Source organism: Triticum dicoccoides, chromosome 3B, assembly GCF_002162155.2.
Source record: "Triticum dicoccoides isolate Atlit2015 ecotype Zavitan chromosome 3B, WEW_v2.0, whole genome shotgun sequence".
NCBI lineage: Eukaryota > Viridiplantae > Streptophyta > Magnoliopsida > Poales > Poaceae > Triticum > Triticum dicoccoides.
The window spans coordinates 734,677,755-734,692,359 of record NC_041385.1 but is presented as its reverse complement, the minus strand read 5'-3'; positions in this window follow the sequence as shown (position 1 = coordinate 734,692,359).

The following is a 14,605-nucleotide window of genomic DNA, read 5'->3' as shown; positions in this document are numbered from 1 at the left end:
GATCTTTTAAAAGGTCCGACCATATCCACCCCCCATGTTGCAAACGGCCAAGTAATTGGAATCATCCTCAATTCTTGAGCCGGCACATGAGCACGCCTTGAAAATTTCTGACAGCCATCACACCGTTTAACCAAGTCCTCCGCATCAGCATGAGCTGTCAACCAGTAAAACCCATGACGAAACGCCTTAGCCACCAGAGACTTTGAACCGGCGTGATGACCACAATCCCCTTCATGGATTTCGCGTAAAATTTCACAACCTTCCTCAGGAGAGACGCAGCGTTGAAACGCCCCTGATACACTGCAATGATGCAATTCGCCATTGATAATTGTCATAGATTTGGATCGCCGGACTATCTGCCTGGCTAGAGTCTCATCCTCTGGCAACTCTCCCTGGTTCATGTATGCAAGATAAGGAACTGTCCAATCCGGTATAACATGCAGGGCTGCCACCAATTGAGCCTCCGGATCAGGAATAGCTAAATCCGCTTCACCTAGGAGCTTGACTGACGGATTGTGCAATACATCAAGAAAGACATTAGGCGGAACCGGTTTACGCTAAGAGCCCAACCGGCTTAAAGCGTCCGCCGCTTCATTTTTTTCGATGATCCATGTGATCCACCTGATAACCCTTGAAATGACCTGCAACAATATCCACCTCACGATGATATGCCGCCATGAGTGGGTCTTTAGAATCCCAAGTGCCAGGCACCTGTTGAGCTACGAGGTCCGAGTCACCGAAGCACTTCACCCAACTTAGATTCATCTCTTTAGCCATCCGGAGACCATGGAGCAAGGCTTCATACTCAGCTGCATTATTAGTACAAGGGAACATTAATTGGAGAACATAACAAAACTTATCACCTCGTGGGGAAGTTAACATGACTCCAACCCCCGAGCCTTCCAATTGCCTGGATCCATCAAAATGGATAGTCTAATATGTGTGATCCGGCTTCTCCTCTGGTGCTTGCAACTCAGTCCAATCATTGATGAAATCAACAAGTGCCTGAGACTTCACCGCCGTCCGGGGTACGTATTTTAATCCATGCGGCCCGAGTTCTATAGCCCACTTGGCAATCCGGCCGGTCGCCTCCAGGTTCTGTATGATATCGCCCAAGGGAGCTGAACTGACCACTGTGATAGGGTGCCCTTGGAAATACTGCTTCAACTTCCGGCTTGCCATGAAAACTCCATATACCAGCTTCTGCCAATGCGGATACCTTTGCTTGGATTCAATAAGCACCTCGCTGATATAGTAAACCGGCCGCTGAACCGGATACTCTTTGCCTGCCTCCTTGCGTTCTACCACAATAGCCACGCTAACTGCACAAGCATTGGCCGCTACATATAACAATAACGGCTCCTTGTCGACCGGAGCTGCAAGAACGGGCGGATTGGCTAATTGCCGCTTCAGGTCCTCCAACACTTCATCAGCAGCTGGACTCCAGATGAATTGATCTGTCTTTCTCAACATCTGGTATAGAGGGATGGCCTTCTCTCCGAGGCGGCTGATAAACCGGCTCAGTGCGGCGATCCGACCCGCCAACCGCTGAACATCGTTGATACACTTCGGTTTAGCCAGGGAGGTGATAGCCGTAATCTTCTCCGGATTAGCCTCAATTCCTCTATTGGACACAAGAAAGCCCAGCAACTTGCCTGCCGGAACACCAAAGACACATTTGGCAGGGTTAAGCATCATCTTGTAAGCCCGCAAGTTGTCAAAGGTTTCCTTTAAATCATCAACCAGCGTCTCCTTCTGCCTTGACTTGACCACAATATCATCCACATAGGCGTGCACATTGCGGCCGATCTGTTTATGCAGGCAATTCTGTACACACCTTTGATAAGTGGCTTGGGCGCTCTTGAGCCCAAAAGGCATAGATACATAGCAGAAGGCTCCAAAGGGAGTAATAAACGTCGTCCTCTTCTGGTCCTTAACCGCCATTTTGATCTGATGATACCCAGAATACGCATCCAAAAAACTCAAACACTCACAACCCGCCGTGGCATCAATAATCTGGTCAATGCGGGGGTGGGCAAAAGGATCCGCTGGACAAGCCTTGTTAAGATCCGTATAATCCACACACATACGCCAAGTGCCATTTTTCTTAAGAACCAGCACCGGATTAGCAAGCCACTCTAGATGAAACACTTCAATGATAAAACCAGCTGCTAAGAGCCTGGCTACCTCCTCCCCAATGGCTTTGCGCCTCTCTTCGTTAAACCGGCAGAGAAATTGCTTTACCGGTTTATACTTGGGATCAACATTAAGAGTGTGCTCAGCGAGTTCCCTCGGTACACCTAGCATGTCAGAAGGCTTCCATGCAAAAATGTCCCAATTCTCATGGATGAACTCGATGAGCGCGCTTTCCTATTTAGGGTCCAAGTTGGCACTGACAGTGTACTGCTTGGATGAATCGCCGGGCACGAAGTCAACAAGCTTGGTCTCAGCCGCTGATTTGAACTTCAGATCTGAATCATGCTCCGTAGTTGGTTTCTTCAAAGGGGTCATGTCCGCCGGATCAACATTGTCCCTATAATATTTTAACTCCTCCGTGGCACAAACCGACTCTGCATAGGCCGCATCACCTTCCTCACATTCCAAAGCAATCTTGCGGCTCCCGTGAACCGTTATTGTCCCTTTGTGACCCGGCATCTTGAGCTGCAAATAGATATAACAAGGTCGTGCCATGAATTTAGCATAAGCCGGCCGCCCAAACAAGGCGTGATACGGGCTCCGGATCTTCACCACCTCAAAGGTTAACGTCTCAGATCGGGAATCATGTTCGTCCCTAAAAGCCACCTCCAGGGCTATCTTACCAACAGGATATGCTGATTTGCCAGGCACCACACCATGGAACACCGTATTAGACGGTCTGAGATCCTTGTCTGTTAGTCCCATGCGACGGAATGTCTCATAGTACAGGATGTTAATACTGCTCCCTCCATCCATGAGTACCTTGGTAAATTTATAACCTCCCACCTGAGGGTCTACCACTAATGCCAATTGGCCCGGATTGTCAACCCGGGGGGGTGATCCTCCCTGCTCCACACAATAGACTGCTCCGACCAGCATAAATAACGCGGTACGGCTGGTTCAACAGAGTTCACTGCTCGCTTATGAAGTTTCCGGTCGCGCTTATCCATGCTAGTTGTGAAAACGTGATACTGCCCATTGTTCAACTGTTTTGGCTGGCTCTGATAACCCGACCGCTGTTGTTGTTGTTGCTGCTGTTGGTTGTAACCCCCTTGACTGTTCTGATTATCCTGGCTATTATTACCACCCTGATTGAAACCTGAACCGGAAGCTCCATTGTGACCCGGCCCATGGAAACCGGATCCTAAGCCACCACCTGAACCACGGTCATACCGGAAGGCATTAGAGTTTTTAAATTCCTCCATAATGAAACAATCCTTCCAAAGGTGGTTAGCCGGCGCCTCCTTCGTCCCGTGTTTTGGACAAGGCTGATTCAGCAAATAGTTTAAGCGATCCGGGTTAGGATTTGGAGCCCCATTACGATTCGCCGCTTTACCTCTGCGCCGCTGACCCTTGTCCTGCGCATTAGTGTTAGCCACAAAGTCCATGCTACCGTCCGCCTTCCGCTTGCCTCCGATTCCATGGCCCGCCGGTTTGTATTGATGCCCCCTAGAGTTGCTATTCTTTTTTCCCTTCCCTGCTTCGTCATCATCAGTCTCAGGATCCTTGGTACTATCAGAATCAGCATACTTCACTAAAGCGGCCATGAGAGTCCCCATGTCATTACAGAACCGCTTCATACGCCCTAACTTTTGCTTTAGAGGCTTAAACCGGCAGTTGCCCTCCAAGGTTAAGATCACAGAGTCAGCATTGATCCTGTCAGACGAGTGCAAGACTTCAGAAACCCGGCGTACCCAATGGGTTGTTGACTCTCCATCCTCCTGAACACAAGCCGCCAAGTCTACTATGGATTTAGGCTGCTTACACGTATCTTTAAAATTCTGGATAAACCGGGTCCGCAACTGGGCCCATGAACTGATAGAATTAGGCGGCAGGCCCTTTAACCAAGTACGGGCTGTGCCTTCAAGCATCATGGTGAAGTACTTTGCACACGCGGTCTCATCCACATCCAGCATCTCCATTGCCATCTCGTAACTCTCTACCCACGCTTCTGGAGATAAATCAATGGTGTAATTCGGCACCTTGCGCGGGCCCTTGAAGTCCTTGGGCAGGCGTACATTGCGTAAAGCAGGGACTAAACAGGGTACTCCCAAGCTAGATGCGACCCCTGGCCGGCAGAGGTGGTAGGACGAACCGGTGTGAGCTGATCCGCCGCGTTCTGTGCTGCTAACTCGGCCTCCCTTCGTGCCCGGGCCCGGTCCACGACATCCTGAGCATCTTGAACACCACCGGCGGGTTATTGCCATAGGCCGCTTCACGGCCCTGCGCATTGCTTGATATGGCCGGTTCATCCAGGCACCTACTATAGCTCCGGCTTGCATGAGGTGTGGAATGAATCCGATCGCGGCTGTATGAATATGCCTCCTGTTGTATCAAAGCGGTCCGGAGAAGTTCCTTAACCCGGCGCGTCTCTATTGCTTGCGGAGAGTCTCCTTCGACCGGGATAGCTTCTAACCTTGATCCTCGAAGAACTTGGCAGCGTCAGCTGTACTATTCGTCAAGTCTGCATATGCGTCTGTAGGACTCCAACGCCCAGCTAGGGGAGCATACTTTGGATCCAAAAACTTCGCCCGCAGTAGGTAGGAGCCCCCAGCCATGATTTTGTCGTCCTGTTGGAGCTCCTCCCGCATACCCCGGATCTCGGTCCGCATATTCTTGGCGGCATTAAGTGCCTTGTCCAGCTCGGCCGAACTAGCCTTATTCTCCTTTTCAAGGAGCAAATAGCGGTCGACGGCATTTCTCAAATCTTCAGCCATTTCGGCTATCTTTTCCTCGCTTCGGCGATGAGCAGCCTGTTCGGCTCTCAATTCTTCGGCCGCCTTTAGGGCAACCGCGTTGCTAGCACGAGCTTGTTCCTTGGCCTGAGCAAGTTCCGCTCTCAAGGCCTCCATGGCAACAGCACCATCTACGGTACAAACATATTGCATTAATATTATACCCCTCTCGCATTTTCCTATACATCATAAGGAAAGCAGAGCACATACCCTGTGACTCGTCCAGCCGTTTGTTTACCAGCGTGATATCGGCATCAATAAATCTGATCTGCCTCCTCAGTTCGGCAACTTCAACAGACTGGTCAGCTGCCGGATCCTTATACACCTGCGCACATATACAGCTCAGCCATTACTATATGATCCCCCATTTGCCGCCTATGGCGGGCAACCAGAGTCTCAGGGGCTACTATCCATAGGGAGCACACCTATCGCGTGCTTCATAACCAAAACATAGTGCATTTTTCACTACATACCTCAAAGCCTTTGAGCAGGCTTGTAAATGCCTCATTCAAACCGCTGGTAGCGGATGAAATCTTCGTGTGCACCGTGCTCATTAAAGAGCGGTGCTCCTCCGAGAGCGCGGCTCACTCCAGAAGGCCCGTCAGTACATTCGGTCAGACACTGAACTGTGCCGGACCCTTCTCATCGCCCCCCGTGGGAGCCAAACGCTCCGGGCTCAGGGCGACTGACGTGTTAGCCTCCAGCTTCGGCAGGTCCGGACTCCTCCGTGACGACACCTCGGTGTTGCCCGCCTCATGAGGCAGAGAGGAGGGTGGAGTCTCACTCTCCATCATCTCCGGAAGAAGGTCCCCTGAAGACGAACTCTGTTGAGATGAGCTGCTCGCTGGACTGCAAAAGACGAAGTCCCGGTTATGGATCTCGGAGTAACACCATACCTTCGAATTAATGAATAACTTATGGCTCGGTGGAGGGCTGGCCCGCTGGTGGGCACGATGCAGTGAGGGTGCCCGTCGCGGCAGAGCCCCCTGGTGATACCTTCTTCCCTTGTTTGGGTGTCTCCGCTTCCAAGTCTTCGGAGGCTGCCCTCTTCTTCCCACATGGGGAGGAGACTTTAACCTCCCCCTCCTGACTATCCTCCATAGGATAGGTAGAGATTCCCCCGGTCTGGATGCGTAGTGTGTGAAGTTCGGCTTCACCACCCTTTCCTTTGCCTTTCTCTGAGGGGATTTTGCTGATAACCCGGCCAAGCATCTTGGCAATGGTTGGACCAGGCGAGCCTTCAGGAAGTGGCGCCGGACACCTGATTCTCTCCGCCTTGTTGAGCCATTCCTGGCCACGAAGGGATTTTCAGAATGATAGTTATGGTAAATATAAATGAAGTATCCGGCTTTAAGGTTACTTACTTGGGCATCTAGGCGATTGCAGCTTAGGCCCGCATCCTCGGTGGTGTCTGGACACTTTACTTGTGGTCCGAAGAATAATTTACACATTCCTTCGAGCTTCAGGCCGAAGAAGTGCTTAATAGTCCGCGGACCCTCCGGATTAAACTCCCACATCCGGAGAGGCCGATGTTTGCACGGCAACACCCGCCGGATTAGCATCACTTGCATTATGCTGACAAGATTTATGTCCCTCTCAATAAGCTCCCAGATACAATTCTGCAGTTCTGGCACATCGCCAGCAGGCCCATAATTCCGTCCTACGTCGGTCCAAGATGCTAACTGTGACGGAGGGCTCGAGCGGAACTCAGGGGCGGCTACCCACTTTGTGCCTCTGGAAGCTGTAACATAAAACCACCTCCGTTGCCATACATCGGGTACTTCCGGAAAAGAGCCCTATGGCCATGGGGCATCGGCGTTCTTGCTTATTATGGCACCTCCGCACTCCGCATGTCGCCCCTCGATCATCTTCGGCTTCACATTGAAGGTCTTGAGCCATAAGCCGAAGTGTGGGTTGACGTGGAGAAAAGCCTCGCACACAATAATGAAAGACGAGATATGGAGGACGGCGTCTGGAGCCAGATCATGGAAATACAAGCCATAGTAGAACATGAGCCCCCTCACAAAGGGGCCGAAGGTGAGGCCCAGGCCTCGGAGAAAGTGAGGGACAAACACGACGCTCTTGTTGGGCTCCGGCGTGGGGATAACTTGCCCTGGAGCGGGAAGCCTGTGATGGATATCGGCAGTCAGGTATCCGACCTCCCTAAGCTTAGCGATATCCTCCTCTTGAATCGAGGAGGCCACCCACCGGCCTTTTGCGTCGGATCCGGATATACTGGAGGATCTGGGGTGTTGGAGCTTAGGTTTTGAGTGCTGGGGCTCGTGGTGCGAGAAGGAGCAGGAGAGGTGGAAGAGAGGCATAGGCCTTGACCCCTTTATAAAAGGGATGAATACCAAGAGTCCTCAGCGTGACCGCTTGAGACTTATCTAAAATACACGGAATCATACCAACGGTCGCCGTGGGGTCACATATGCCCATATTGATGAAAGATCCCGTATTAAGAGGAACACGATCTCTGCTTTGGCAGGACGTGCCAATAAAACCGCCTCGCAACGCGAGTCGAGGTGGAGCAGAAGATGCCAGTTCGTGTTGGACCAGGTCACGATGCAAGGGCACGACGTAGAAAGATTGCCAGCAGAACAGATTTATGCTAGGGTATGTGAAGATCATCTTGCAGATCCAGACACGGTCTACGTGTTCGATAATTATCTTGGAGTATTCAGAGGAGGAACCCGCCTTGCAATGCCGAAGACAAGACTACGCGTCGGACTCATCGTCATTGAAGCCTGGTTCAGGGGCTACTGAGAGAGTCCTAGATTAGGGGGTATCCAGACAGCCGGACTATATACATCGTCCGGACTATTGAAGCGTCTCCATACAAGACTCAAGACTTCGGCCCGTGTCCAGATGGGACTCTCCCTTGCGTGGAAGACAAGCTTGGTGATCCGGATATTATATTTCCTTCCTTGTAACCGACTCCATGTAAACCCTAGCTCTCCGGTGTCTATATAAACCGAAGAGGATGGTCCTTAGAAGGACGATCACAATTACTAACATACCATCATAGGCTAGCTCTTAGGGTTTAGCCTCTACGATCTCGTGGTAGATCTACTCTTGTACTACTCATATCTTCAATATTAATCAAGCAGGAAGTAGGGTTTTACCTCCATCGAGAGGGCCTGAACCTGGGTAAACATTGTGTCCCTTGCTTCTTGTTACCATCAGCCTAAGACGCACAGATCAGGACCCCCTACCCGAGATCCGCCGGTTTTGACACCGACAACGGTTGCTTTGCTCCCTCTTTTTCCCCGTTTTCCTTTTCTTCTCGGATGCCGCAACCAGACGTTGGAGCCCAGGAGCCAGACGCCACCGTCGACGACTCCTACTACACTGGAGGTGCCTACTGCTACGTGCAGGCCGCTGACGACGACCAGGAGTAGTTTAGGAGGATCCCAGGCAGGAGGCCTGCGCTCTTTCGATCTGTATCCCAGTTTGCGCTAGCCTTCTTAAGGCAAACTTGTCTAAGTTATGTTTGTACTCAGATATTGTTGCTTCCGCTGACTTGTTTATGTTCGAGCACTTATATTCGAGCCCTCGAGGCCCCTGGCTTGTAATATGATGCTTGTAAGACTTATTTTACTTTTAGAGTTGTGTTGTGGTATCTTCCCGTGAGTCCCTGATCTTGATCGTACACATTTGTGTGCATGATTAGTGTACGATTGAACCGGGGGCGTCACAAGTTGGTATCAGAGCCGACTGCCTGTAGGAATCTCCCTTTCCAACTCCTTGGCCGAAGTTGAGTCTAGTCGATTAAAATTGTTTTACTAACTTGGTTGTGTGGCCCATGGGCCCACGTCGCCAATTGGGTGGTATTAGGATCTTTTATTCCTCATCTATACCCTGGGATTCTGATCTCTCTTCTATTCAGGGTAAATGATTTTACCAACGCTAACTCTAGGTTCTCGTACTTACTTCCTCCCGGAGAGCCCCTCACTCTAGATGATTGCTTGGTGCACCGAAGGATTCCGAAGATACTCTTCGATGTTCTCGCAAGACTTTATGCTCACCGCTTTTTGCTATCCCCTACCATTGTTATATCCTTATGGATAACTGCATACACTTGCCATTCTTGTAGTTAATCCCATTGATATTGTTATTTACAAGATGCCCTGAACTGCTCTCTATTGTTCCGAGAATCCTTTGAGCTACTGCCTTGCAGTTCCTTGCCACATGAATACCCATGCGGATAATTTCTCGCACTTACCGAGTTCCGCTAATCCTAGTTGATTCATGTATTTCAGAAAAGTCTTCAAAATACAATTTTTGATCTTCCGGAAAATCCTCAGCAGCCTATTGCTCTTGAAATTCTTGCTTGCTTACGTTATGGTTAATCCCATAATCTAGTAATCTTATTGGTATCCTTTGTCATTATCATTTTTAGTCCATTGATTCAATATGTTGCAGTTGCTCACAATCCTCAATGAATCCTAGAATTCACCCTTCCGACTCAGACATCATTTTGAACAGGAGCTGGTTCTCAACCAATCAAATTGTCGTCGATCGTACTCCTAAGTCTACTCAACTTACCCATCCTTAATCAGAGCGCTTTGCTTCTGATCCCTTGATTTGTAAATCATAATACCTTTGCATTTGAGCTTTGAATTAGTCAGTTGTTATTATAAACTGATCTCCTTGCATTCTTTCTTCCTCTGGTTGTGTGTTGATACTCACACCAGAACCTTTGTGGCCACCAGATCCTTTATTGGATTTTATCCGATAACCTCCGTCGTATTCAATAACTTTGAGAGCCTTTCCTCGGATACATAATGCCTTTGGTAAATCTTATCCTCTACTTTCTCAACCATGCTCTGTTGTCGAGGTGGTATAATTTACTCCTGAAGTTTGTTTTATATGTTCCTAAGATGGCCCGATGGGTTGAACCTATGTCTTCCCCTAATCCGTGAGAACCCGAAAGTTTTCACAAGTCATACTCTTCTGGTGTTTTACCAGATAAAAATTCCAACACTATAGTTTTATCAAAGCGAGAGGTGAATGAAATGATATGCATTAAAGAAGTGGGAGTCGACCTTGAACTTTGTGTTCATGCCCATGGAAATGATGTAGACCATCTCGGAAGCTTCTTGCAAAATGATTATCCAGCTGTATGATTCTTTCGGTGTTCTTGAAATTGATTCCTTACAGTTATGGTTCCGACCATGCTGACCTGATCTAATATATCTGATGGGAATTCATTCCAGTGCCTCGTCTATTTTTGGCAAGGTTGAAGTATCTACTGTCATAGGTCAATGTCCCGGTTCTACTTCTATCATGTTCTACCTTCGAGTATTACCCCCTGGTATCTCGAAGATGTCTTGTCATTGCACCACCTCTTACTAACTTTGTTGAAGTAATGTCTTTCCTTGTCGTAATCACTCTATGGGTTCTAGGTTGTTGTCAACCGAGGACACCGACTAGTGAAATTATTCCGCACTACAAATCAAATACCCCTAGTATTTTTACTAGGAAGTTTTGAACTCAATCTGGTGATTCCTAGACTATCGGCTGCATCCTGGTTTTGCTATCATTGACCGTGCTACCTCATCCTTCTCTGATGCACTAATTCTTCAGTGTGTGAGCACGACTTACGTCGAGCTTTCAACATCATGTTGCTTGTCTTGAAAGGCAACCTTGGTTCCGAGCTTGCATCTTATATATTGATCCTATAACTTGCCACTTCATCATTCCCTTGCTTGTTTCCGTTGTTGTTTGATTGCATCCTCTCCAAACCTCCCGGCAAATGTGTCGGATCACCTTCAACACTTTGACTCCTTCTGAGATGTCAACTGTGTTCATGATGATAAATACCCTCCTTGCCCTCGATGATTTTTGTTATCATCGACAACACCCTTGAATTCCTTTCATCGCGAACTTGTCCACATTATGAATACAACTTGCTCTCCAGCTAGTGTTGTGTTCTGCCTTGAAGTATTACTGTATTTTCTGTCAAGAATGTTCTGGGGATTGCCCCACCTCTTAGAAATTCTCGGTATGGTGATACCTCTCACCATCACCATTCTTCCTTGGTCCCCGTGTTGTTTATAACCAGGATACCAATATGCTAATGATGTTGTTTGAGTTATGTACTTCTAGCAAACCTATTGCTTTGAAGTTAACGATCGACAGTTCGTTCTTAGACTGTTGGTTACTGAATTGTCACTCTAACATTGATCTTGCTGCCTAAGGTCATATTTAGGGCACACCTTTCAACTAATGATTGATGGTGTATGTTTTCCTAGAGCATACAACATTATATCGTTTGAATTTACAAGTGTCATCTTCTTGTTTACATTATTGTGGAAATCCATCTGTTTGGAATTCTTGATGAATTGTCGCTGAGCCCATCAGCCACCTTCTCATCCCCTCCTTGGTTTAATGATGAACTATTGCTTCAGGAACCCGCTCCCATAGTTCATTTGTCGAGAATCTTGCAATGTCATTTTGTCGATTTGTGTTGCACCTTTTCTTCTCAGACATCCTGAGTCTGAGGTATCATGATACCAATCGGATCTGAATCTCGGTCAGATATGATGGTTGAGACAACTTTCCAGGAGTTATGTTGTTGGTCCTTTGATGACCAGGTAATATGATGTCATGCCTAGCACCCCCTGGCTGGAGGACCTATCATTATAATTTTTTTTGCAAGGATAACCATTCTTCCTGGAGGAAATTGTAAAACTTATTTTACAAGTTGCTCCTGATGAATCATTTGTGTATCCAAAGTTTGGCCCTTGATTGAAACACCATATCATTGCTACCTCAAAGCATGACTATGATACCCCGCTCTTCAACAAGAACATTGGAGGCGCGATGCTAAATGTTTCTTGGTCGGTTATCCAAACACCGTTGTATGTGTAACATCTTGATTAATCCTTGCCTCTTATCTGAATGGTTGGGTACTTGCTCTCCTACCCTGTATGCCATGTTCCGCTTGTACATGGGAAGGATATACTCCTAATAATTGTGTGTAATCACAATTTTCCTTTCCATTTTTCTGTTTAATCTGATAATCGCGTTTTCTTTTCCATTGTTTTGTTTAACCTTTCCAGTAATCAGACTTAACCGAGCAGTGATAATTCCCTGCCTAGGTAGGCACCTCGTTGTACCACTCTGTCAGTAAGACCAAGTTACTATTGTTGATGACATTTCGGTAGCCATCGATGGACGAGAACTTTCCCTATTGGTCTGCCTCGTTCAACGAGCAGGAGAATGGTTCTCTTCGCCCCTCGCGCTTGGTACCAACATTGTTGCCAACATAACTGACAGGCTATCCTCCGACATGCCTTTCTACCCTAACCACACAAGATGTCAGCGCCCTTCCTTCTTTTAACCCACATGGTGGGCCCATAACCCACAGTTCCATAGGATCGAAACCTGACTCTCCTATACACCCACGGTTACCAAAGTTATCCCTCGCGCGTGGCCTCGTATGTAATTCACGGGCCACCGTCCTAGTGATCTATTCTGGTAACAGACGCAATACTCAATCTCGTTGCTCTGGACCCCTTTATACATGTGGTTTCACACATCGAACGGTTGCCTATCCGTTTAAAACTTCTCATGGTACCTTCTTACTTTGCTCTCGATATCTTCTTAAGTTTTGATTCGAGAGATACTTATGCTTCTTCCCCTGAGTTAACCGTGCGATGCTCAATTTTGTTAGAATCCGTCCTTATAGAGTTTTCCCCCTCTTATCCTTTCGTAAGTACAGAGAAGATCCTGAAGGAAGGACGACAACTTCATTGTGATGCATTGATGCAGAGAAATGAAGACATCAATGTAATAGATCGACCTCTTCGAGAAGAGCAACTAAGACCAAGAAGAATCGTTAGAATTTCGTAACCAGATCTTTCCCCTTTCTCCACCTCTTAAAATCTCGGGACGAGATTTCTTGTAGTGGAGGAGAATTGTGACGCCCGGATAGTTAAGCTACAGTGAACCTCCGCTAATGATGCCACGTCACCTCTCATATTGTTGCTAATCTCACGTTAGTTCAAAATGATTCGAATTCAAAATTGAGTTTTTTTTTCAAACATCAAAAAAAATTCAAATCCTAAAACTAAAATGTTCGGAACTTGCCAATAAATGTCTAGGTAATTATGGTGAAGAAACCATGCTTTTATAAAAAAATACTAATTCTTTAAAATGAATGAAAACAGAAAATAAAATAAAGAAAAGGGGAATATAAAAAAACAGAAAACAAAAAAAAAAAGAGGAAAGGCCTCCCCGGCCAACTGGGCCAAAACAGCCCAGCCGGTCGGCCCAGCCGCGCCCTCTACTTCCCCCCTGGGCGCCCGAAACCCTAGCCCCACTCGCCCACTCCCCCGCGCACGACGCCCACTCCCCCCCGCACGACGCCCACTCCTCTCGCTCCTCTCCTCCCCACTCGCCTGTTCTGGATCGACGGGAGGGACCCGATCTCGCGCCGTCTCTCGACCTCGACCCCGGCGCCCATCGCTGGTGCCGCCACGCCGGCGTCGCCAGGCCTCCTCCTCGCCGGCCGTCTCTGGCTCTCCTCCCCTCTCGCTCCTCTTCCCTGACCCGATTTGGATCAGGAAGGGGCAACGAGCCTGACGCTTCCCTTCACCGACGTCGTTGCCGTGCGCCATCACCGCCGGCCGAAGACCTCGTCGCCTCGCCGGACCGCTTCCTCGCCGGATCTCCTCCCTTGCGTCGCCTCGTCTCCGTTCTCCTCCTCGACCCCCGCTGCCCGTGCCCTACAGCCCCGGGTGAGGCCCCGGCCTCCTCTCTCCCTCATCTCGCGTACTCACCGTGGACACCGCGCCCCTCATCCGCTCCCGTGCGCTCGCCCACATCCACCCACGCACGCGCTCACCACGGTCGGGCCGCGCCCTGGCCGCGCGCCGCTCTGTTCGGCTGCGCCACTGCCCGCGCGCAACCCCGCTCCGCCTACGCCCGGGGCCGCGCCTCCCACGCATGGCCACTGGCCGCTCGTCGGCTCCCCGGACCGTCACCACGTGTCCGTCCCGCGGCGGCCCTGCTGCTGTGCCGCGCCGGCACGCAGCCCCGGCCCCCTGCGCCGCTGCGGCGGCTCGTCGCTGTGGCCGCCGGTGCCCAGTGCCGTTTCCTCCCTATCGGCCTGGGCGGGTGCCCAGCGCCCGCTCCAGGCGCCCGCTTGCGTTGAACCCATTATGGCCCTTAGGGCCAATGACATGTGGGGCCCAACCCCAGCACGTTTTTATAAAAAAAAGGTATAAAAAAGAACTAAAAATAAATAAAATAAAATAAACATTAATTAATAAGTAATTAACTAAATTAATTAAGTTAATTAAATCCTGATTAGTTGACTAGTTGAATTTACTTAACCTGCTAATCTATCTACTACCACTATAAAAGAAAGAGAGGGGCAGATCCAAACAATCCCACCCATCCATCATCAAAATCTAATGGTCCTTAATCATTCTATGTTTAACGCTACCAACCACGCAACAAGCCACAATCGATCGCTAATCGCCCCGCGTTAAGAAAATCGGTCGCCCGCACGATCTCCACCTTCTCCTGCCGCACGACCTCCTCATCCTCCCGCGTCGTTCGCCTCCCGCGGCCTCGCGCTGAGCCACGGGAAGCCACGCCCTTCACCGCCGCCTCGCGCCACCGGAGCCACGGGAAGCCGCCGCAGGTCGCCGGGAGCCCGC